At 45.4% G+C, this 25,466-nt stretch overlaps 1 protein-coding gene across 2 annotated transcripts in view; it reads left to right on the forward strand.

Annotated features, from left to right (window-relative positions):
* The window catches only part of SLC24A3 (solute carrier family 24 member 3), a 188,388-nt gene that overhangs the window by 22,704 nt on the left and 140,218 nt on the right, over positions 1-25,466 (forward strand). For both annotated transcript variants that reach the window (XM_075413691.1, XM_075413692.1), the window contains exon 2: positions 6,320-6,457. The gene's annotated coding sequence lies outside the window, so the exon portion shown is untranslated. The remainder of the gene's footprint in view (positions 1-6,319; positions 6,458-25,466) is intronic.

The raw sequence follows: 25,466 nt of genomic DNA on the forward strand, positions 1-25,466 counted from the left end.
CAGGGAGAGGGAGATAATTCAGCTAGTTGAAAGGGATGTGTGTGAAACCAACCCTTCAAAACCACCACCATCAAAACAATAGATAAAAGGGACAGACAAGAGAGGAGGGAGGGAGAGCATATTTCGGAAAAGCTGTGCTGTTTTTGGCTTCGCCCAGCAGGATCTAGCAGTTTGCATAGAAAGTAGTTTATTGTCAGCAAGAGCCGAGGATACCTGCCAGCTCTGCGAAGCCATTGGCAGCGATGCATTATGCTTGTGAGAGGCTGCGGTGACAGATCTGTCCCCTTGGCTGGGCCAGCCTCTGGCCTGTCAGCTCTTCCCCGCTCAGCTTGCTGCTCGGGTGCACCTTTCATCTTCATTGCATTTCTGCGCTTCAGCAGTATTGGGCTGAATCCTCCAGTGCTGTACGTCAGTTTCTACACTGAAGCTCAAGGAGTTATCCCATTTTCCCCCAGCTGAACATCATGCCTGGGCATATTTTAATCCTTCCCTATAAATTTAAAGTTGTCTTGTCCACTGACTCCACCTGGGTTTGGATGAGAAAGGCTGCAATACACTCGTGTCAAGTTACCGCTGTACAGCAGCCTTATCCAGGAGAGCTTTCTGTGACCTTTCCTTAAGCAAACCTCAAGACCCCTATTTACCCACTCATCTTCCTGTTAACTTTTTTTTGTAATTTTCCAGTAATTAGGGGTGTTTTTGGAGGCTTGGGTGAAATGACCTGGCCACTTCATGTCCGGGTTCATGAAATGACCTTCTGATCTCAACGATGGGGACGTGAGGGGTGTTTGTATTTTAATCGGGAGCCTGGAGTGAAAGATGTTAATAAGTCTCTCTCCCTTATGTGGTGGCATGTGCTTAGAGGAGAGGCTGTATGTATGCATTGGATACTTGGCCTCATGGTTAGTGTGAGCTTGCTGTATTTGCTAGTCCTGCGTTTGGACAGTGTAGCGTGTGGGGCAGGGGCTGCCTGCATACAGTGCCGTGCAGAGTGATGTCCCCTCCTGTCTAGAGCCACTCAATGCTACTGGACCAGAAATAATGAACAATCATAATGAAGGGGGCAGTTGCGCTCGTTTTTCTCACAATAAAAAGATTAAAAAGAGTTTTCGTCATCTGTGTAGGTTCGTTAAGTAACCTGTGTGGAAATAGTCTTTGGTGGGGACCTGCGTGGCTGAGTGCAAGACGGCTAACTTCACATCAGTGTAAAATCGTTGTCTCCCCTAACCTGTATCCCACCTTCCCAAGTTGAGTTTGGGTGGTCGTGTCTCTGTTCGGCTGTCTGAGGCGTGTTGGCTAGCTGTGTGAAGGCCCCCCCACGCTGTCTGTCCAGCAGGAGCACTGGTGGGTTCCGAGCTCCACACCAGGTTGCTTTGTCCCCACTGGGAACTGGATGTCTGCTTCCATGTCCTGCTGCGTTTCTGGCTCCTTGGGGTTCCTGTGCCTTGATGCTGAAAATAAACAGACATCTCTGAGATCAGTGGGCAGTTGGGGAACATCGGAATGTTGTGTAGCATTGGAAAGTAACATTCTTCATGCTGAAAAGTGTAGGTCAGAATGTGTTTAGCTGCATTTCTGCAGAGCTGTAAGTTGTAAACTCCATTCCAGAGCCATCTGGAATCGCGTAAGGACCTCTTGAGTTCCCACGTGGAGATCTGGGTCACACACAGAGTGTTTTCAGAAGTTCTGAGCAATTTGATCAGTTCTTCTTTCCACTCTATTTCATTTTCATGATCATGAGTAGAACAGATCAGCAATCTTGCTAGCAAGCCTGTTCTCACCAGACTGCTGCCCCAGCTTGGCAGGGACAGGAGCTCCCAGCAAACGCACGCTAACACGCTCCCTGTCTTATTTAAGGAGACACGGCCCGTGGAAATGCACCGTCTGCATTGTCTTATTTGTGTTATGAAATGCAATACAGGCACAAAGGCAGGGAAGAATGACTTGTATACTTACTGTCCATGGGAATATCTCTGGGAGAAAGCACAAATAAATCTCTCAAAAACCTGGGTCCTGAGTCTGTAATGTTAAACTGGTGCTGGGTAATTGGAGTTGTGGAAAATACCTTGTGGTGATGTTCAGTGCTTAAAAAAAATAATTCACCCACTTTGAAATGTGCTGTGGTACAGAAATGTGGAAAAACTCTTTATTGTAGCAAAGCTTTTAAAGATGTCACAGTATTGTTTTATTATAAAGCCAGCAGCTAAAACATTAGTAAGAAAAATGTCTGCTCTGTACCCTGGTCTGAACAAAACAACAATGAAGCTAATGCAAGATGTTCAATAGTCCTTACCTGCGCTGAAAAAATGAAAAAAATTACTTTGACATGTTTCCCATTAAAAAATCATCCAATTCTGAATAACTGCATTTTCAGAAAGAAAACTGTTAGCTTTCTTTTTATAACCTTTCCTACCTTTCCTTGGAAAGAATAAGAGTTTTGCTTATTCCTTGCTGGTCTCATAGCCCCTCTGTGGAATATCAGATTTTTGTTCTACATTTTGCTGGCTGTGATTTAGTATATATTGAAATCAAAGGATGGGGCCCTTTTTTGGTGATGTAAGGGCTCGGGCCACACAGCCTTTGAAGCTTCAAGTCAGCAGAAGTTTTGCTTTGGAACAGGTGAACAAAGAATTGCAAGATACAGTCTGAAATCAGAAACCAAAAGTACGCCTTACAAAAGATTTGTTCTCAAGGAGAATTTGTGATTGTTGCATCTGCCTTTTTGAAACTGTTCTGGGGATGTGATTGTATAATATTTATAGGTCAGAATATACCCATCAAGTTCAGCTGTGGACCAGTGCTGCTGCTATTTATGCTGATTTGTGTGAATGCTGAATGTAGCCTTTGTAAACACTTTTATTGCCAAATTAAGCTTTTCTCCTTCCAAAGTCACCTCAAATGGCTTTCTTCTTCTCTACCCCTCACTTGGAAAAGTTTGTAATCCGAGAGAGAAAGGCGTTGTGGGTGGGGAGGTCGCAGAAGAGGTTTCTGCAGGAACTTCTGGGCCGTTGCAGTCCTTGTGGGTTCTCCCTCGTGCCTTTCCTCCATGCAGCGACGCACAATGAAGCATCAACTGCTTGGAGAAGAGCCTCTCTGCTTTGAAAACAGCTTGTATGTGGAACTGAAACTGCTTAGCTCAGATTACCAGAGTGTGTTTATTATTACGGGAGATGCCTGATGTTGCGTTATTGCATGTGCTCCTTCTGAGAAGGCACTCCGCTTCTATCGGTTATGTTTGTATATCTTTAACTTGCAGCTGAAGCTCTTGCCCATGCTCACAGACTAAACAAACAGTGTTCTCTAAAGTTTGTAAAGCATAGCAAATACAAAGTGCTTGAAGCTTCAGATGATGGTATTTAGTTTACCAAATTAAACACTTTTTGCTTAGAAATCAGGGGTGCTTAAGGCTGCCCATGCAGCCCTGGTTCTTCCCCAAACATGCGTACAGGCTGACTCCGGTGTGTCTTGGGAATGTTGGTCCCAGTCGCCGCCGTTGGCCTGGGATGCGAATTTCCAAGCAGCCCCTTCCCAAGCATTGCCTCCCCGCTGAGAGCATGCCAGGGCAGCTGCCCTGAGCAGACTGTGATCTTGGCAAGACAGAGAAGTCTCAGGTTGACCATGTCTCTCTCAATGGGATGAGTTAGAAAACGTAATCAAAGGGTTGGGACCTGCAGAGAACCTTTTACTTTGCCCATAAGCACCCTCTGAGACATTGCCCCATGATCTGAACCTCTGTTCTGCTGCTCTTTGCTTGTGATCTGTCTCCAAAGCGCCGGACAAAACTGGGTGTAGTTCACATTTAAGGGTGGTTCTGAAGCATGAGCCGTTGGGTGCTCCAGGCTCTGTACAGCCCCCCAGGGCTGTGAATTCCCCATGTGGAGCAAAGCCTGTTATTTCCTGATGGCCTCAAAATGCCCTAGATGTTTGACAGTCAGCTGCATGTTCTTCCCAGTGGGCAGGACAGCCAGGCGCTGCCGCAGCCTGAGTGCGTGGAGGAGAAAGCCGTAGCCAGCCAGTATTAGTGGTACACGCTGGAGACGCCAGGTCCTGATGAGAGAACCTGTATTCTGCTTGGTGGAAAGAAGATGGGTGGGTGAGTGGAAATATGTATTAAACGCAATTGTTATTAGATGGGCTCGAGGTTGCTGTTGCAAGATAACTGATTTGGTGTGTGTGTGCCTGCTTGAAGTGGATGCCTTAGTGGCTTAAAAAAAAAAGGGTTTTTTTCCTTCCTCCCTTGAATCTAAAACTATGTGGCATATATGGAACTGACACATGAGCATGTGCTTTCAGCTAATTAGGCAGACATGACATGTCCAAGGCTGACCAGCATTGTGCCAAGAATATAATGGAAATCAGCCAGCTGTTTTTGTTGACATTGCTAAAACAGAGTTTCATTAACAGCACCAAGGCAAAGCCAAAGACGGGAGTAAAGCAAAGAGAGAGTCAGAAGTAATGAGGCAGGGTAATGTGTTACCTTTTGTAGGGTTACTTGCTACATACTCGTACCTGAAGCTGTCCTGTGCCTTGCAGGCGTGCAGCTGGAACCACCAGTCTGTGAGCCTGGGTTATGAAGCAGCTACAGAACAAATGCAGTTTGATGTGCTGTACTGCTGATGGGAGCCAGGGGGTTGGTGTAATGTGTCTTCACGTTTATTACATGCGAACTCGTTTTGGTACCCAGCGTGCTGACTTTTCGGTGTGTTTCTTGCCTAGCTATCACTGCCTGCGCTCGCTTCTCAATATTCACTTTGCAGTTCCTTGTGGCTTCTCAGTGGCAAAGTCCTGGTGCTGGCTACTTCCATCCTTTGCTAGAGTCAAAGATGTGCCACTTCAGTCTCCTTATTTTATTACTCTTTGCTGCTTCCGTGTCTTCCACATGGTGATTCTTGTTTCTCTGAATTGACGGCCTAGGAATAGAGTTTTGGGGGGTTTCTTGGTATTCTCAATAGCAATTGTGCATAGCAGTGAAACTTTGATAGTGGGCAGCTGTTCTGCAGTCAGGTCTGGGTCTTGCAAAGAAACTGGTGAGCAAAAGCAGCATGGCTGCTGTTGGAAAAATGAGAAGTCAGTAAATGTGCACATGCTTCCTCTTAGGAGGACAGGGCATGGTAAAGAGTATATAGTCAGACCATTCGGGTCCAAAATGGTTAACTCCTGCTGGACTGGGATTTATCCATTCTTTTTTCCAGTTTTATATGAAGTACATGCCCCTGATATTTATAGACGTTTCTTAATGATTTTAAGTAGGGAGGGCTACTGAAGTGACTCAGAGGCATGCTCTGGCATTGGTGAGATTGTGTTGGGTGGGAATAACAGTGCAGCTGGGTTTAATAAGAGCGATTTCGAAAATGAATATGGCTATACTCTCATAAGGATGTTTCCATCAGTTGCTTTGTGCTCTGTGAGCAGAACCTGAAGGAAGCTGTAGATTTCATGTTTATAAATGAATGCTTCCTAATGCGTTGAAGTGCTGTTGCCTGGCCCACAGTGAACACATTCAGGAGCCTTTCCACTGATGTCATTAGACTTAGGCACGAGATATTGAAATGGATCCCCGTTGACCACTTTGGTGAAAATAACTGTTCAGACTTTTATTACAAGACGTAATCTGAAAATGGCGATCGCTCCTGTGCCTCAGTCCCCCCTCTGATGCAGCCTCCCTGCTGCTGTTTCCTGACATAGCGCCTGTTGCCAAGCTCTGCCCTTGCAGTCTCGAGGAACCTCAGACTCTGTTGGGGCAGAGCTTTGCTAACGCCGGCATAGAGTTTTATTGGTTCACAAAGAAGCCTACCTAACTTTTGTGTCAGACGCTGTATTTCTGAGGCCTCATTCAGCAGCTAATTGGATTGTAATCCCGAACAGAAATGGCTTAAATGTTGTATAAGCATGTGCAAAATTCATCAGCGCTTTGCTGGTACTTAACTACAGCAATCAGCAGTGAAATGCCTACAGAAGTAATAAGTTGAGGTGTGGGGGTTTTTTTCCGTTGTGTGTTTTGGTTTTTGTTTTAACCGAAAGAGTGAATGGTACTCCAATTTTAAACTAATTGAAACTTACAACTTCTTGTGAAACCATAGACGTTCTTCTAGTATGAACCTTTGAAGTTGTGGAGGAATAAACCTGACTCCTGGTGTTTTGGGGATTAACTGGGAAGTAGAGCTAATGGCAGTGTACCTTTCCACTGGGATTAGAAATGTTGCTGTTTCTAACCCAAGGGACACTGGGTTTGAAATGCAGATGCTTGAAGTGTTTGGGAACAGAATCAGGAGTTGCCTTTCCAGTGCAGTCTCATGTATCTACTGCCCTTTTGCTTTAGGTTATGATGCCCTGAGCTATTCTGTGGAAAGTAGTGACAACTGGAGTGGGAGACAGCTACTGCAAGCAAATGAGGAGAACACGACTGATGTCCCAGAGGATGGGGGGCAGGCGTACATCAGAAATTGCACTGAACCAGGTAGGAATGAAAATTGCTTCCGGCTCCTTGGTCTTACAGTTGGCTCTCTTGCCTCCAGATATCTGTGGTGGTATCACCTTTACTGCCAGAAACTTAGTAATTTTTAAGTCAATAAACATGCTTTTTTTTTTTTCCTTGTATTTATGCACCATATGGGTATTGCAGACTCCCTCCGCGACCAGGCTAAAGAGGAGGACCTGCTGTCAGCTAAAGTACAAGACAGTTTAATATACACTAATAGCAAAGTGCTGAGATCATAAGAAGCATGTCTTCTGTGTCTTCTGTGGTTTTTGCATAAACGCGTGCGGTTCTAGCGGTGGGCTGTACATAGTGATGGCGTGTTCTAGTAGGATTATTATTATTATCTAGTAGGATTATTTTCAGTAGGTAGTCACATATTTAGTACAAGTGTCTCCACCAGTAGCGGACCCAAAGAAACCTAGTCTTCTGTAGCTTGAGATTGGGTTGATCTGCTGATGAAAAACAGGACTCGGTTCATAATGTAGCTTTTTCCTCGGGAGGGACCTGAGCAGGGTCTTCCTCATGTCTTTGACTCCTGCTTTCATGAAGCTCGTAGGAACATCGTGTGATTGAAACTCTACTGCTCTGTCATATTTTATTGAAATTGGTTGACATATTCAGAGGCTTTTGGGGGAGGTGGGCACAAACATGTTGGCTGTGTTCGTTTGCTTCCTGTGTCCTCAGGGATCCACCTGCAGCCAGGACTAAGGCAGGTGTGTGTGTGTGGTGTTTTTAGCTGTAGGAGATGAGCTGATGTGCTCTTCGAATGTGCCTGTCCTGAGCTGTTTGGGGCTTGGTGTGAGTTTCCTGTACTTGTTCTTGCAGAGCCCCCCTCTAGTTAGAGGGGCAGGTTCCTGTCCCATAGTTAAAACGATAAATCACTTTCAACCCTGTACAAAAAACATTTCCATGGACAATAGGAAAAAGAACAAGATGGGGAGTCTTCAGTTTGCATCCAATTGATTGCATTGTTTTTATTTATACCTAAATAGAAGTCATCATAATATATTGCTATTAAAAGAGATGACTTTGTAAGCTGTTCAGTCCTCTTTTTTTTTTTTTTTTTTTTTCTTTTCATAGCAGAGCCTGGATGTCGTTTCCTCCAAGTTCAGGGAGGGGAAAGGTGTTTCTCCATTCTTCAGGACTTATGTAGGTTATGTGCCCGGAAAGAAATTCTAACAAATACAGTTCTTGCTGCGCTTCTCTGCCTATAATTTTTCCTCTGCTATAATCCTTAATAACATTTCTGGACAGATGGATGATTATAGTCTCTTTTAGACAGCAAGAACTAGTACAGAAATTCTTCTTGTTCTATTTTCCACTTGTTTGCATAGCTCCCGTATAGTGCAGATCCAGTCTTACAGCCTCCCATCAGCATCTGTAGTAATCTTTCTCTTACTGCTCCCGACACATCAGCACCTGCTTTCTCACCATCCTCAGCTATTTCTGCTGCTTTTGTCAAATAAGGTGGCCTATAGGTGTGTGTTTTTTGTACCCCTTTTCCAGAAGGTAAAATAATAATTACCAAGTACATTGTATAGTGTTCAGGAGAGAGAAAGTAGAAATACCTAGGTGAATTACTGTATTTTTCTCTGAATTATCATGACATTACAAAGAATGCATTCTGTAATACCAAACTGATTAGAAGTATGATAGAAAAGAAAGTAAGAGTAACAAAGTTGAGGTCCCATGTGTTGTTTCGCTTGCATTTGGACCATTATCATAGTGTAAACGTAAATCATTAATGCTAGGCTGGATGGTGGTCAGAAATGCTTGAATTGTCTTGGTTTGAATGGGAACAGGACTCTATTGAAGTGTCTGTGAAAGTTATCCGTTAACTTCAGTGAACTGTAGCCAATGTGCAGTTTTCTGCTTTTCAGCTAATTGACTAAAAGAAGAGCTGGCAGAAGTGACACTGTAAGTAACATGTCGTCTTGTTCTGAATTACTTTTGTACTGTATATGATGATGCAACATGAGAAAATGAAGGGTTTTTAGTTGTGCTTTGGGACGAATTTCCGAGTTTTCCATTTTCCCCGCAACTCAGAATGGTGTCAGCTTTCTGAATCCAGCACAAAATGGTCCACCAGTCACGAGCCCATACAACTTCATCCTGATGCTTTCTTTCCTAATGCCAAGAGTGTAACAGCCGTTCAGGAGATTGAAATGGGACCTGATGATGGAACTGGGCTGCTGAGGTCAATCTATTCTGATGCAAGTTTAACCATCATCCCAGCAGATTAGGATGAGGAGACCTTCAGCACAGATTTCGAGTTCAAGAGTGTGGATAGGAATCAGGCGGTTCAAATCAGTGTACAGCTCTGCCATTAATAGTTGTTGTTGTTCAACACAGCTGATCAAAGGCTTGAAAGCTGGTTGAAGGCTTGATTCAACACTGTTTCAGGGCAGCGTAGTCCTCCTTCCACTGCCTGGGTCAGGCCCCCGAATGGTGTCTAGCTCTGAAGTTGCAACAGAGACCTGAACTAGTGCAGCAGTCAAGAAGCACAAGAGTTGTCTACCTTTGCTTTCTCTAAGTGCTTGCCTGTACAGTGCTGCTTGAGGAAATTGAGGCAATTTGGCTAAAATTGTGATGTTGCTGAGCATAATTCACGTGCTGTGCATAACCTAACCCTTGGACGTCCATTATTACTTGGGAATCAGCAGAGCTTAAACCTCCTTAGCAACCCCACAGGACATGCATTGATGTGCATTTGGCCTTCAGTGCTTCTCCTTCCCTTTGGTGAGTGTTGGTAGGAAAATGCTGCCTGAAAAGACAAATTTTTTTCTCTGCCTGCTTCCAAAACTAAGTTGTATAGACACCTACAGCTAGGCAAAAGTGGGTGTTTAAAAAAGCAGTTTCACCTCATCTCTTGGGAGAGGGAAATAAAATGCTTCATTTTGAAGTGTATTGTGGTTTTTTGCAACACTTGGCTTTTGTATTCTGTTGGCAGTAAACACATTTTTACATGCTACACGAAAGATCTTTTTTCTTCAACTGCACGTGTATTTCCAGGCTCATTTGAAAGCCTGGCATGACGTTTGGGAACTGCTATTTTTATTTTCTAATGGTTTATCCAGTGGGCTGTCTAGTAGCATTGTATCATCAGAGCTGCTCCAAATAGTGTGGTTTTTGCCCACTTTTCCTGTGAAACATACAATGTAGAAATCTTAAAGGGGTGAAATGGACAGAATCCAGCCTAAAGAGCTTTTTTTTTTTTGTAGGGCTGCTTTTGTCCTTTTGTAATTTTTTGCTCTGAAGCTGTTGCACTTTGAGTGATAGTGTGGTCTTTTTGAGCAGTTACTTTTAAAACACACTGCTTGATCTGTACTACATAGCCTTGATTCACTGAACCCCTGGGGATTTTTGAGCCCCACAGTATGGCACTTGGAAATAAATCTTGCAAGGCTGAATCTGGAGGATGCTGTACTGTGGTAGCAAATACGAGGGGATCATGTTTCCTTTCAAAAATCTGTTGAATTTAGCTGATGCAATGGCGATGTGGTAAGCTTTCTGCTAGCTCCCTTGCCCTCTCACTGCCAACAGAGTTGGTTAGGTGTTGGTGTGTGAGTATGACTTGCTTGGGGTTCAGCTTTGTGAGTGAGTGGCTCTAGAAGCAGTTGCAAGCTGGTGCTCGGCTATGGATGATGTGGGCGGAAAAGTGCGCTCCCCAGAAAGGCAGGGAAAGTAGCAAGGTGAGGCAAATGGATGAGATTAAATGCTAGCCTCAAAAGACCCCTGTCTTTGCAAGTCTGCTAGATTATTTTAGCTACTTATTGCTGTGGGATCTAAGTACCTGCCAGTATGCTTTGAAAAGTCAATTTAAGCCTTATTGCTGTCAGTCCTGTTAACAGAAAGAAGCTGAGAAATATTCATCATCTGCTCTGCCCTGGTGCTGTTGCTGTCTTTGATTGTGTTGAGTGCTTGTGGAGGAAGAACAAAGCAGCCCGCTTTCTTTTCTCAAGAGCCTCTGGTCTCTTGTCTCCTGTTCCCTTATTTCCAGCTCTGTAATCATACCTGCTTAGCCCATTCCTCTTGGATCCGTGGTGGCTCTTCAAGAGAGTATCTGACTGCTGTCATGCAGCAGATGTTTTTCTGGCCTCTCCTGCGATCCTCTTGTCTTTGTAGCATCCATCTGAAGGTGTGTGGAACTAGAGATGGACAAAAAAATTGGACAGAGTTTATTCTCAAAAAAGTGATATTGTTTAACTCAAACAAGGGTTGATTTTGGGCTAGGTTTGGCAGGCCGTTTTATCTAATAAAAAAGATGATGAGGAAAGAGTGAGAAATACTTGTGTTACTTCAGGTAAAGTATCATTTAACCACCTAGTCCTGTTTAGAAATATGACTCACCCACTGGAAACCAAGAAAAAGTCTTGAGCTGATTTTAGTGTTGAGCTTTGGTTCAGGTCTGTGTGCTACCAAATTCGGCGCTAGGGTTGCACTAGAGAAATTTGGAGAAACTTACAGTTCATTCAGACTTGATTTCATCAACTGTCATGACGGAGACAAGCTCGTAGGCTGCATCAGTATGGGATGTAATGTGTCTAGAAATTTATGTTAAAGGCTGCTTGGTTGTGGCACGCTGAGGTCCTGGTACTATCCCTCGTTAGCTCCTCACTAGACTGACATATGTCTCTGCTGATGAGCTGTCATCGTGTTCCACCCCAGTGTTACCGCTTCCCACGTGCCCGGTTGCTGCTCCTGTCTCGGAAAGGCTGCAAATAATGTAACAACCCTGCCGAAGTGTGCCATTTTAAAGTCATTATCAGTAATAGCAGGAAATACGTGATTACTGCAGAAACTGAAAGATCTTGGTATATTCATTTACACCCTCAGGCACAAAAGTGTTTAATTTAAACAGCCAAAGAAGTTTTTATGCAATTATTTCTTACATTTCCTCCTCTTATTTCAAAAGCAACTTTCTCTTTTATCCATATTTCTCCAGTGAGTCATAGATTATGATAATATAATTTGTAGTGCTTGGCTATGAAGTAGGTAACTTTTCCAGACTGCTTGCTTATGCTTGTTTAGAGCCCTCTTTGCATTGAACCGCAAACCTTAACCACAAAACCCAAACCACCTCGTGTGAATTTGTGCTTTCTGATCTCTTTCCCGTTAGTTTGCTCCTCTCTGTTTTGCGTACTCAGGCAGTGAGATTACTGTGACCACTGCAAAGTTCTTGGTGAACAGCTCAGTGACCGAGCTCTGCCTGGTGCGTGGCGTGGCCTGAGGGCAGAAGGAGAAGACGACATGGTCTGTTGTTGTATCTTCTTCTCTTGCTGTTGGAGAGGCATCTCGTGCTTTAGTGCCTGCGCAGACAGGCTGGCGTTAGCAGTAGGTGGTCTCCAAAGTGGTGTTTCCTCTGTGTTAAAACAGAGCAGTGCAGTCCTCTTTCCTTGAACTCACCCAGGGGTGTGGATGTGCTGAAGCACAGCCCGAGCAGGCAGTTTTCAGCCAAAACAGTAGCAGCTGTCTCTGTGCTGAAAAGGAAACCATCCCTTTACCCTCACGCGTGTGAAGACTTGTGCACGTGCTCAGCTTTAGGTGGACTGAGTTGTCCTGGGTTGTCATAACCAAAATGATGTCCAGTGAATGCACACAGTGCACAAGACCTGTGTCTTTACCTGTAAATATGTTGCTGGTGCTGGAAGAGGAGCTATAGCAGAAGAGTCCCTGCCCTAAAGACCTTCAGCCTTTCAGTAGAACAGGGGTGGGAATGCTGGAGAAGGTAGTGCATTTATGCAGCTGTGAAACTCACTGCTGCAGGGTGAAATTCAGGGCTCCTTGGTTTTCTCTGGGTTGTGTGTCGTCATCTTTTGGTGGATGGTCAGCATAGTGTAGATAAAACCGCAAAGGAGATCATGGCAGTAGCGGAAGGGCCTAGCAGATCCCAAAATTGTAGCGCAGTCTAAGATGGGCTTGTGTGCTAGAAACAAGGAGTATTAAATGAAATACTCAAGCATTAAAGTATTTCAATGAGTGGAGTTGTCCTGAGATTCATGTTCATGCTCACGTTCGTGCTTCCGCGTGTACAACAGCACTGTCGGTCAGCTCTTGGGAATATGCATATCTGGGTGGCAGAGTCTGAGTTTCAGGACTGGTACGCATTCGCATCGAGGCTGGAGAAGACGCAGAAATTAAATGTGGGTAAGATGTGCTCATCATTGTAGTGGAGCCCTGATATTGGGGTGCGTAGGATGATGGTGACTCCTTCATCTCCGTAGGTAACACGGACTTCTTGCCTCTTGGCCTTTGTACCCAGAGATACGGTGCCAGGCTTGCACTCTTTCCTTTCTGACCATCCTTCTGCTTTTTGCCTCTGTAGAATGGAAGGAGTGGTGTCTTTACAAGCCTGTGTTTTATTTTAGTGGGGTAGGATTGTGGATGGGAAATGGGGAGACATAGGGAAAAAAAATTCCTCTGGAAAGGTGCTGGGAGTAGCTGCTGGCAGAGTGAGCAAGACTGCTCTTGCTCCACCGCTGCTGAATTCAGGAAGACCTTCACAGGCAGGTATAATATGCTATGTGAAGAGTGATTCCCCGCTCCTCTGACCCAAAATGCAATTTAAAAAAAAAAATTGCTTTCCCTCAAGCAAAATTAATTTTTTTTTCTAGCAAAATGAAAAGTGAAAATTTGTTTCTGCCTAGCAAGTTGCAAAACCTTGCTTTCACTTGTGGAAGCGTTAGAAAAATAAATTGCTGTAAGTTTAGTAACAAAATGTCCTCAAGGAATATCAAAAAGGCATTCTTCTCTCCCTCAGCCATAACAGTTTTGTGAATTTGACAGAAATTTGCTCTAACTTCTGCTCCCACACTCTACTTCTCTCTGTTGATTGCTCTCTTTCACCTTCCCCCACAAAAAGAGAAGACTTGACAGAAGTTAGGAGTGTGATTCCTCTTGAGTGAAGGCTGAGCAGGAAGAGGAGTGATTAATGCTTAGCAGGTGCTGACAGGTGCAGGTCCTGCCTGATGGGAGCAGATTGCTTACGCTCTGGTAATGGTCATCTGCCCTCTAAGGCAGACCTGAGCAGGTACCATGAGGCTGGGGCTAAGGATCTGGGGCTGCTCCATGCCACGGATGCTCCATTGCCCCAAGGAATTCTAGTTTTGAGGACTCCAGTGTACTTTCATTCACTTTTATTTTATTTTCCCCACTTGGTGCTTTGCAAACAAGTGTTGTCATTTGTCCCACCCTGATACAGGAGTCCTGTTCCTGAGACTCAGTCTGCAGCGCTAAAACAAGTCTCCCCACAGTAGTGTTTTCTCTTGTCGTAACACTGCAGACTGTCAGGTCTCGTGCTTTGGGAGCAGGGCTCACAAGTGATGCATTGTCGCCTTGGAAGGCTGCTGTGTCGCTCCTCATGCCAAGCAGCCCAGATAGGCTTTGTCAGCTGCAAACCTAAAGCACTAGAAAACCGTGATGTTGGGGTTAAAATCTCAGAAATAAAAACTGTGCTTGTTTCTTCCAGGTTTGTGTGCTGGTATGGAGTTGAGTTATCTTTTTCTGCAGTCAGGAAGGAGACATGTTCTCTTGGTGGGAACAAGAGCTGAGGCTGTGGTGCTGTCACCTGGCCCCAAGAGCTGAGGCTTAAGCAGAAAAAAAACAGCGCAGGCAAAGCTCCATGTCTGGTACCTGCTTTTTAGCTAAACATCATTTTTGACTAGGCTGTATGCCCCTACAGCCTCTGTCTCTGGCTGAGGGGAAAATGTGAGGCAAGCATTGGATTTGGAAGAGTTCTTCCTTGCTGAGCCTGCCTGCTTGGTTTGTTAGATATCGCGAATGATTTTCCTTTTCACCTGTGTTTGGCGCGGGCCACGCACAAATGCATTAAGCGCAGGCTGTTACAGTGTTGATCTGAAAATGGGCATGCTCAGCTTGCTCACCTGTAATTATCTTTTTTGAGGATGGTTTTGGTGGTTGTTTTTTTTTTGACAGCCAGAGTGTGTTTCTGAAGCCAGCTTCAGATTCAGGTGAAATTGGATCAGCAGAGAAACATGCACACCATGTCTCTGCCATTTACAAGCCTCCCATCCTATGTTTCAGGTAGGACAGGGCTTGTTGGACGCAGGGGAGAGCAGGACTTGATTTTGATCACAGATGTTCTTGTTAGCCTATGTCAGAGAAGTTGACCTATGAATGTTGTAAATAGCTGCAAGGGATACTTAAAGATAACTTGCAGATGGTGGAAAGTATTCTGCTGCTTGGTTATTCATGCAACTGTTTTTTTTTGGAGTGTATTTTCCACCTATCTGGTCCTTGGAATGATGTCTCGGGCTCCACAGATTTTCTGCAAGCTTTTGAATAATGTCTTTCTCTTCTCTCAGTGGAGTTAGATTTTTTTTTTTTTCTTTTTTTTTTTTTTTTCTCCTTTGTCTTGCAATGAGCGAGAATAAGAGTTTGTTTTTCTGACTGGGAAAATGTTTAATCTTCCTGCTGGCAGTTCCAATGTCAGTGTGCCACCAAATGGGTGGCATTGGGGGGGAGCTTCCAGGGAGCAGCAGACCCTTGAACCTAGCAGGAAAAGGGTTGTGCCAAGAAATGTTTTTAACAGGGAGGAGCTATTCACCATTGCAAGGGCTGGCCAAGGGAGTGGAAAATACAGCATCTCTTTCCCACTTCAGAAGGAGGAGGGTGTCTTTCTCAATAATACTCTCCCATCACGTGGAGAACACCAGCCGCGAGATGGTGGTTGGTGAGCTGTCCATGGGAGCCTTGGGAAGCCTGGTGTTCTCGTGGGTTGTGCCGATGCCGGGCACGTGAAGGGGCTGAGAGCCGGAGTGGTGTTGTGGCTGCCGCTGCCGCAGGCTGAATGCCCCTGCACAGCGGTGGGAACGCTGGCCCTGCGGAGGCCTGGCAGTGCCATTCACATCTGGGCTGGCCGTGTACGCATGTACATACGGTGCTCGTTTGCTGCAGTGTCAGAACAATTATCCTCAGGCTGGGATTTGGCACTGCGAAGCTCCTAGCTCTGGAGTTGCTTTGTGGCTTGGTTTTGCAGCTTTATTTATAAACACGTTCAGCTGCTCTGGAGTTGAAGCCAAGCGAAGCGTGTATTTGAATCGGTCTTGGTTGTGGCTGTGCTGTGGACTCGCTGTGGAATTTGCTTTCTGGGCTGTATTTTGCAGGGCCTCGACCTGCGGGACTGTTGGATTGCAGGATTTCTTTGCAATAAGAGGTGGTCACAAGTATTTCCTTTAGGCCTTTTCAGTCATCTGAGGGCCCAGGAGCCCAAGTGTCACTGAGTTACATTGACATATAGATGAGAAAATTCCTTAGCACCTGCCACTCCAAGGCAGGACGTGCCGTGTACTGACAAATGACTACCTGGACCACATGCCAAAGGAGAAGCTCAGAACAATTGCTTATTGCTGGGTGCTTAAAAACTCTGAACTGATCTCCAAAATTCTGCAGTTCCCTGGTGTCCTGGTTTTGGCTGGGATAGAGTTAATTTTCTTCCTAGTAGCTGGTATAGTGCTGTGTTTTGGATTTAGTAAGAGAATAATGTTGATAACATACTGATGTTTTTAGCTGTTGCTAGGCAGTCAAGGACTTTTCAGCATCTCACACTGGCCTGGGCTGCCAAGGCACACAGGAAGCTGGGAGGGGACACAGCTGGGACAGCTGACCCAAACTGGCCAAAGGTATATTCCATACCATATGACGTCATGCTCAGTATATAAAGTTGGGGTAGAAAGAAGGGAGGGGGGGCTGTTCAAAGTGATGGTGTTTGTCTTCCTAAGTCACCGTTATACCTGGTGGAGCCCAGCTTTCCTGGAGATGGCTGAACACCTGCCTGCTGATGGGAAGTAGGGAACGAATTCCTTGTTTTGCTTCGCGTGCATGTGTGGTTTTTGCTTAATCTACTAAACTGTCTTTATCTCAGTCCACAAGTTCTGATTTTCTCCCCATTGCACTGGGGGGGAGTGAGCGAGTGGCTGTGTGGTGCTGAGCTGCTGACTGGGGTTAAACCACGACACCTGGAAAAAGTTGGGCCCTCTGTTCTTTTTGCTGAAATGTTGCCAGTATTCCCATGTGATTATATGTGCGACTCCAGGAGCTGAAGCTTTAGGGAGAAAAATAATACAAGCTCTGTGATTAAAATCAGGAGGTGGCAGTGCTATATCCCTGTTTATCCTCAGTGTGTTCTCTTGCATTGATGAAACAAAAGAATTAGAAAAGGGAGGGGAGCCAAATGGCAAAACAACAAAGTAAAACCCAAATCCCAAAACTAGCATTGCCTTTATGGTTTGTAGGCAGAGGAAAGGTAGTGAACTCCTGTGAGCCCATAGTGCCGTCATCAGAAAGCTGCTGTTTATTGTTGCAGAAGACATCATTGCATATGTATCAAACAGCTGTAATTAAACCACTACTTGTTGTAATAGACAAGAATCTCGTTAGACCCATTGGCTCCTGGCTTATGAGTACTCAGTTTCCATCCTTCTGTGTTGCACCGTGGCCAAGATGTGCACCGGTAGTCTGCAAAATCTCACCTACTGGGACTCATTTGCTTAATTGGTGATACTTGTGATTAGCATGTTCCCATTGTAACTGTTGTTACCATTGGAAATTACTGTATTGTCATATGCTAACTATGCAATAAGGGCCTTGCGGAGTGTTTATGGAAGATTTGTATGTCATGCTGGGTGTTGAGTGAAGAATGCCAAAGGATAATTGACTGTTGCTACCCAGGAAGCATGTTAATAGTCTTAAGAGATGATAAGGGAAAAAAAGGAATAATCCTGTAGGGAACAAGGAACAGATCTTAACCCGTACACCTGTTGCTATCAAAGACAAAGGAGAACATTGTTTGAGAGCCAGTCAGAAGGGCAACCCAATTTGTGTGGTAGCTCTTCCTAGTTATCCCATTTATCAAACTGTTTTTTTGCTTTAGGCTGCCCAGTGAACTTTACTGAGAAAACCTGAAATAGGGAATGTTGGACGTGGAATTTCTGGTCAGGGGAATTTAGCAATCACAGTGGTAGGGAGCACACAGCTGCAGTACCCCCATAAGGTCCACATGTGATACCTTGAAGAGGTCGTTTGGTTCAGATCAGTCCTTACTGCTTCAAACCCTTGTTCCCCTTTTCATCTTCATCCCTCCAGGTGCATGGAAGCGCCCACAGCCAAGCAGATTTTCCAAAATCCAAACCTTAACTTCTTGTATTTCACAGCGTTTTGCTAGCAATAGGGTGCTTAGTTATTTAGTTTTTGAGGCACAGTCCAAGGGCTTAGGAGAGAGATATACTCAGCTAAAACCTATGGACCATGTAAGATAGGTACACACAGGGCTACGGCTTCTGATCTCTTTTCTCTGCCTAGCCTTCATTTGGAGTGCAATGAAATGACCCGCCTGCAATGTACTAGTCACCGTTTAATTAAACTTGTTCTCTAGGGACTGCTAATCCAGCAGCCTTTGGCTGGTGCTAAATAGTGTCTAGATGTGAAATACTGACCCTGGTGCTACCTAGTCATGGTGAGAAAGCTTTGCCTCACACATGCTTTTACTAAAGATCCTTTCAGCCCCCTGACTAGAGCACGGTCAGTGCAGTCATTGGAATGCATCCCTGCTGGGAGGGGAGGGCTGTGCAGCCACAGAGGGAGGTTTCCAGTGTGCCCACGCAAACCTGGAGGAGGACCTGCGTCGCTGAACATGTGTGGGGGCTTCTGCGTGGGAGAGCAGAGGCAGGAGGGCACTGTGCTGGCAAGCTGGTTTCTCTGCCGAAGGGACACGGAGCCTAGGTGACCTGTGCCTGCAGAAGCAGATTCTTCTCATCTCTGTCAGAGACCAAAAATGCCCTCGTGGTCATCCCTGGACTCAAGCCTCTGGTGCCTGAGGACCTGCACACTGAAATGTTCTGCCTGCAGGTATCCTGGTCACAGTCTGCTCTGGAGTGTGCTGAGATTTCGAAACTTGTTTTGCTGTTTGTGTAAATGTGCCAAACAAATAAAAAAATAGACGTGGCAGAGTGCTTATCTGATGTAAAGCTGATCTCTTTTATCCCTGTCGTAAGTTATTTCCTTTTCAAAGACAGTGGCCAGTCTGGATAAAACACAGCTTTCAAGCTATGAGCTTGTGGTATTCCAGTCTTAGTTGATGGAGTGGGCCACAGTAAAAATAGATGTGTTTTTAAGAAGACAGGAAATATGAGGTGGAGCACAGCTGTTTTGCAATGCAACTGAAATATTCCTTGGATGATCTGATGGATTGCATTTGCACACATAACTTCATGGGGTGATAAACTCGTTTTTTTCAGTTACATCATTTCTAAAGGAGCTGCCTACTTTATCTCTGGAAAAAAATGCAGGTAGCAAATATCAACATTCTTCAGCACAAAGAGGAGGGGGAATATTTTCCTGAGTACATCATCAAGCAGTTACTACAGTTACGTAGCAAGAACCCATGTTTAGAGTAACAGCAATGGAGGGGGGGGGGAACTCTGTGTACCTTTTTATGATTGTTTTTGCCCCTCTGAAGTGACTTCCAAATGCCCAGAAATTTTCTCTGTTTTGTTTTTGTGGGCTTTTTTTGTTTGGTTGGGGTTTTTTTGTTCTTTAGAGGAATGAGACTTGCTTCCTCGAACTTCTGGCATGCTTGGGTTACTCCTTTGGTTATTGTGTATTGTGGAAAAGGCAGTAGGGAAGTGTAAAATACTGAAGAGAGACCAAATCTTCAAATCTTCGCATTTAAAAGGTGTTAAGAAGTAAAGCAGGACTTCAGACATGAATAAATATCATGTCATAGCTTTCTGAGCTGGGTTTTACTTCTCTGACACATGAGGATACTGGGCTGCTGTAGTGCATCACTCTAGTAATCCAAGAAGTCTTCTGTGAAGTCCAAGACCTGAATTTCTAAGCAGGAGGTGGGAAAAAAAATAAATAAATTGTGAAATCAGACTTACTCTTTTCTCTTGGAGGAGAATGTATGTGGATTTTTGTATGCCAAACATGGAAAGCAGGACTACTGTAGGTTTTTGGGTTGGAATCTGGGAAGAACCATTGCAGTCCTCTTGTTTGGTGATGGTGGTCAAGGCCAGGGGTGGCCTCTTGTCCTGCTGGTCTGCCGCAGGCTTCCTGGGGGAAGGTGGGCAACCTTTTCCCTCCCAACCCTGCTGCCGGAGGGGGTCTCGGCTGCAGACTGAGGTGCTAGGGAGGGGTTTTCTTTTCCTGGCTCTGAAGTGAGTCTGCTGGGAGATGTGGGATTGGGTCCTCTCTGCCTTGGCAGCAAGAAGGCACAGCTAATGCTGACTGGCAGCTCAGGACGTGGTTGGACTGTGCTGATGAAAAGTGCACTGTGAGGAGTTATTACCGATTCAAAATCTGTAAATTATAAGCGATTGTCTTCATGGTACTTCTTGGACCATCTTTCTGATCATCTCGGTGACTGACGCTTACTTAGCAGATGCAAGCTGCTCAACGCAGCATGGCCTCAGGGCATTACTGAAGTACAAATAATGGCTTGCAGCTGTAATAAAAGTAAATGTGTACCAGATGTAGATGTTCTAGACTGGCCAGATACCAGAATAGTGTTTGGTTTTTTTTAACCTACCTGAATTATTCTTCTGTCATGGTAAACACAGATTGTCCACTTAAGTGTTTAAAAATATATTGCTGCTTTTTTTTGTAAAATGTCATAATTCTCCCCAGCATCCTATTTCCACTGAACTCCTTTTTATGAACATTCTTCCTGCAGCATTTTATTATGCTGCTGGTTTCTCCCAGAGCAAGTGACAGCTGGCTTTTTAAGCCATTTCAGAGCTCGGAACAGATGCAAGTTCTCACAGGGCTGCAGAAGTCTGCAAGCCATGTCTGTGCTGTAGCACACACACAGATTTTGGGAGAAGGACTTCTGAATAGTTTAAATTATGTTTCCTGTCTCGTGACAGTAGAGAGATTAAGTTGTCTGCCTGTGGGCAAACTCTGGGCAGATCCTTAGGTGATGTAAGTCCGACAGGCTCTGCTGAACTCTGCTGGCTTACATCAATTGATGGTTTAGCCCTTGATGATGCAATGTTTTCAGCGTTCGTTCGTGCAGGTGGGACAGATCCAGGTCCCTTGTGCAAAACTGGAGCAAGGAGGGTTTTCTGTAGGACCACAACAGGTATTCTGGGCCGCCACATCGTTTCCCCCTTGCTAAAGCAGGGGAGGGATGTAGCAGCAGCATCTGCAGCTCTGGCACATGGCGGTGCCTCTGGGCTTTGCCAGCATGGCAGCTTTATGTGTAACCGGCCAGTCCTCTTGCTCATCTGTCATGAACTCAGAGCACTGAGGGGCAAGCAGCTGAGGTTCAGTGCTCTTTGGCCTCTTGTAGACAGACTGAGCTCCTGGTCAGGCTTTTGGTGGTCTGCTCACCCCATGTGCCTTCCAGCAGCTCCTCCACTTTGCAGTCCCCAGGACGGTAAGGGATGATGTGGGACTTGCAGAAATCTGTGTACTGGCTTTCACTTTCACACTTGTCAAAACAAACAAATACTCATAGTTGTGCGGTACCATAAAACCAGCCCGTATATCAAGGCAGAGGTAGAAATTGCCAGTTTGAAATTCGAGGCTTAAATAGTAAGATCAGCCTTTCTAATAATTAACTAATTTCATTGAGGTCTGCACTGGTATGGGCCATACTGGTATTGCCTGTAGTGACCACAATAGCAGATTAGTGGTTTCTTAAAAGTAAAGGAAAATCTATGCTACTGTAAATTTTGGGGTGTTAAAAATTTTGGACTTGTCATACCAAAGATTTTGGGAATGAAGTCAATTGTCTTGGTGCCTGTTGACCCCAAGCCTTGTAAAATCCACTCTCCCTGGGACAGACTGTGTGCTTCCTCTTCTCGTTAAAAATACTATGTGTGTTTGTTTATCTTGAATTATAATCTTAAAGTTTGGCTTTCTTTGCACACAATATGGTACATCAAAGGCTTAAAGTTCTCAAATTCTGGCTCAGGTTACACGGCATTAGATATTCCAGCTCCAGCAAGACCTACAAGAGAGCTTGCTTTGACATTTCTCGTTCCAGTGACTTGGTTTGTTCAGACAGAGTATGAAGCTTCTGATCGAAGCACATGGAGGACAGTATCTGTCTTAATGCAAATAATGGGTAGAGGTATTTTGCTGAGAGCCCAGAGGAGGAAGGCAATTGACAGTGAGCAAGGTGAAGCGGGGCTCTGGGAGCTGGCAGCTCTGGAGATGTGTGTTTGGTTGTTACCAGCTGTTAAAAAGGGAGGCCTGGCATGGAAATGGAAATTCAGTCGTAGCTATAGCAGGTTCTCTAGCTCAGGTGATTTTGTGTGAGTTTATGCTATTTTAAAGGACTGCTTCAGGGGGCATGTACTGAAATATAAAAATGTTTTAAAGGATTCTTGGGTTTTGTGAGGTTCTGCGTAGCTTGGAGTATGACTCCGTTGGATTTGGGAAGTGTGCTGGGGTGGGAGGCATTGCCTTTTATTTGTATTTTAAAATCAGGGGTAGAAAACCTTGGTGGTCTGTGATGGCAGGCTGAATTTTGTGTCGGTGTAGTTCCCGTCTCCTGGGCCAAGCTTGGAGTTTGCCCCTGCTGTGGCTCTTGCCTGTGCGCACAGCGTGCCTGTGTTACTACTGCGTGCGAACGGACAGCTCTCCGTCCCTCTGAGGCCGGGCTGCACCTTCCCTCCGAGCAGACTTCTAGCAGAGACTTCCAGCTTTCTGACCTGGCCCAGAGCCGGCCCAAGCTTCAAGTGCCCACTGACATTTAACCCCTCGTGATGGCAGGGGAGCGCTTGTGGGAAGAGGTGTGGGGCCCACATGAGCACCGAATGCACTCGTTGCCTCTGGTGTGTGCCGAGGGGGGAGAGACTCGGCGGGGACGGGTGGCTGCGTGCACTCCAGTCAGACCAGACCCCCCTGTCTTATACACGGATGGCTGATACGGCCAAGGAGAGGCGTCTCTGGGTGTCTCTTATCCTGTTTCAGCAGCAGGTCCTTCCCCGGAGAGGGGCTATGAGCCGTCCCTCGCCAGCCTGGGGAACCACTGCGGGCACGGCCCTGGGACCCAGCACCTGCTCTGCCAGCATCGCTCTGCCAGGACGTTCCCACGTACGCCTGAAAAGCACTGCCACTGCGAGATTGGAGGCTTGTCAGTGCGGGGTGGCCTTTTGTTTAACACGCGACCAGTGCCAGAGTGTGGGAAATGAGAGTCGGCGGGGTTGCTCGTTTGCAGAATGTCACCAGGGATGGAAACACTGGTAGGTTGGGAAGGAGGCAGTGGAAAGAGCTGGATCCGAGCTGAGGAGCGGGACACGCTCAGGCAGAGACCTTTGGAGTCTGGAGCTGGAGCTGGCAGCCAGAGCTGCTTAAACAAGGCACAGTGCAGAAGAGAGCCGAGCACAGAGACCATCAGCCTGGGCGGCCGTTGCCCTCTGTCCGGACCAGCTCTGCTGGCGGAGGGAAGGGCCACCATCACTGTCTCACCGTCACTGCCCAGGGGAGGCATGACCACTGTAGCCGGGTTTCTGTTGGAGGGAGTCCAGCTGCAAGCTTGCCCACCCACTGCCGGGCCAGGGCTGGGTGGTGGTCAGGAGCAGCTCTCCTGCCAAGGCCCCTTTCTGCAACTTCAGCCCTGTTGAGGAGCCTTCTGCAATATAAATATATAAATTTTATCCTATTTTAAAGTCTCTTTGTGCTGCTGGAAGGGTAGAGGGAGTAGGCTTGATAATGAAGAAAATCAGGGCAAATGGTTATAAGCACATGCTTTAAATTTTGGTGTGTCTGTGGTATTTTGCAGATTGAACATGAATGTGTAAACGCGGGCCTCAAGCCTTAATTTAAATTTCAATGCCTTTAGGGGCGAAAGCTGATGTAACTCCAAGATCTGTCCCAGGACAAGTCTTTATTAGAGTTTCTGTTTTAAATTTGTTATTTTTGAGCTATTACTGTAAAAGAAGAAAAATAACATCTGGCCCCATGTTACAGAGTGGATTTTTGTTGCTTGTTTTTCAATTCTTGCCAGTAGTAAGTATTTAAAAATCAAAGGTCCAGATTTTCCACTGATGTAAATTATTACTAGCTCCATTGACTTCCTTGAGTTTACAGTATTTTAAAATGACTGAGGATCTAATACAACATCCCAAGTCAAGATTTAATACAGTCAGGATGGAGTCTTTATCATCTGTCATTTGCATTTTAAGCAGTGCTTAACTGTATAGTTTTTATACATAGACACGTGCATAAACTCGCTTATGCATATACAGAATAATGGTTTTATATATTAATGCTGAAGCAGTTTAATTTAGTGCACAGCAGTGGGTAAAATAAAAGTATTTAATTAAAATGGATTTTTTTCATGGACTGCGTAAAGGATTTTCCAGATTAGATATTGGTTGCTCATGTGTGCCAGTCCTTCGTTATTTCCTTGCTGTCGCTGTTAGGAAACAGAGAGATGAGTTATTTTTCTTTCGTGAAGCTCAGGCAGAAGGGCAGGTGGCTCCTGTGCTGCCTGGTGGTGAGTCAGCAGGTGGTAAGGAAGAGATCTCACACTTTGGTCCGGGCTCTCCAGGAAGATTTTCACTCACAATGGGATCGAAGTCTTTTGTGCTAGGTGTGATAAAACCACACAAAAAGACACATCTTCTGTGCTGCTCTTAACAGCCTGAGTGGGTGAGGTTTAAGGTAGGAGGTAGCGGAGGTGAAGAGACAGTTGCCCCCAGCTGGTTGAAAAGCCAGGGAGAGCAGCTGTGTTCTGTTCCCTAAATCAGTCCTGTTCTGCCCCAAAGTCTCCATCAGGGCAGAGGTGGTAGCTGTGTCCTTGCTAAGTGTGTTTGCAGCAGCCTGCCTACTCTGCCGCCAAAATCTTGTGTGCTGAGTACTGAAGCTCAGGTAGCCCAGCTCCTATTATATGCTTGATGAGTAAACATTACAAATACAGAACTGCCTGTAAAAGCAGGTCATACACTGGGCAAAAATAAATAAAAAAGGATGCCAGCTGCTTTGACCTTTCAAACCAGGTAAATGTCCGTGCATCCCATAGTCACCTGCTTTGTTGGGGGTTTGGCTGCAGTTTGCAGCATGGAAAGCCTCTCTGTGTTTCCTGTTTGCTCATCCAAAGTTAACGGGAGGTTTGCAGATTTGGTTTTATTTCCATCCCACATTGCAGAATTTTATGATAATCTTTAATATCTTTTAAAGGCCAAACAGTACTGGTGCTTTGCTGAAAAGTAGTAGTTGTTTTGGGGGAGCCATTACCCCAGAGCGGGCTGCTTCTCTGTCAGGTCAAGCCTTCTCCTGCCCTGCGCAGATCCTCCAGACTGATCTTGTCGCTGTGCTGGTGGCCAAAGTTAGTGGCCGGTGGTGCTGCAGCTTTATGTGCTGGGAGCAGAAAGTGTCCCCCACCTCTAGGCAAGAGGCTGGACGAGGAATCTGCTGGGAACTTCAGAGGTTACTTGCACATCAGTGGTTGTGCATCTCTGCTGGAGGGGGGAGATACTTCAAAACACACCCTTTTCTTGATTGTATATGTGTATATATATGCATAGACAAAAAGAGAGATGGGATTAAAAAAATGAGCAGTCATGACCAGTGTATTTGTAACCAAAGAGAATCCTGAGTCTGCAGCCTGATGAATACAGAGCGGTGTTAACCCAGGCTTCTGGTCATGGACAGGCAGGTGCTGACAGGCTGAATGACCACTTCTAATTAGCACTCATTAATAGTCTCAGAAGAAACTGAAGGGAGAGTTAGCTTCTGTGCTGATGACTGTGACTTTTAGGTGACCTGAGCACTATGATGCTCTGTCATTCTTTGTCTTGGCAAGCTATCCATGCGCTGGCTGAGTGACATTACCTGCTGAAGCATCCTGGTAATTACGCACCTCACCAGCTTCACCTAGTGAAGGGCTGTTACTAGTCACCAGCGAGAGATGCTGTCTTTCCGTCTCTTAATTGATGGGAGAAGAAAAGGAAAGGAGGAGGTGATAATTGTTTTGTGTTAAAACAGGGATAATTACTGCTATAGAATTCCACTAGTA

Source organism: Opisthocomus hoazin, chromosome 2 (genome assembly GCF_030867145.1).
Source record: "Opisthocomus hoazin isolate bOpiHoa1 chromosome 2, bOpiHoa1.hap1, whole genome shotgun sequence".
Taxonomy (NCBI): domain Eukaryota; kingdom Metazoa; phylum Chordata; class Aves; order Opisthocomiformes; family Opisthocomidae; genus Opisthocomus; species Opisthocomus hoazin.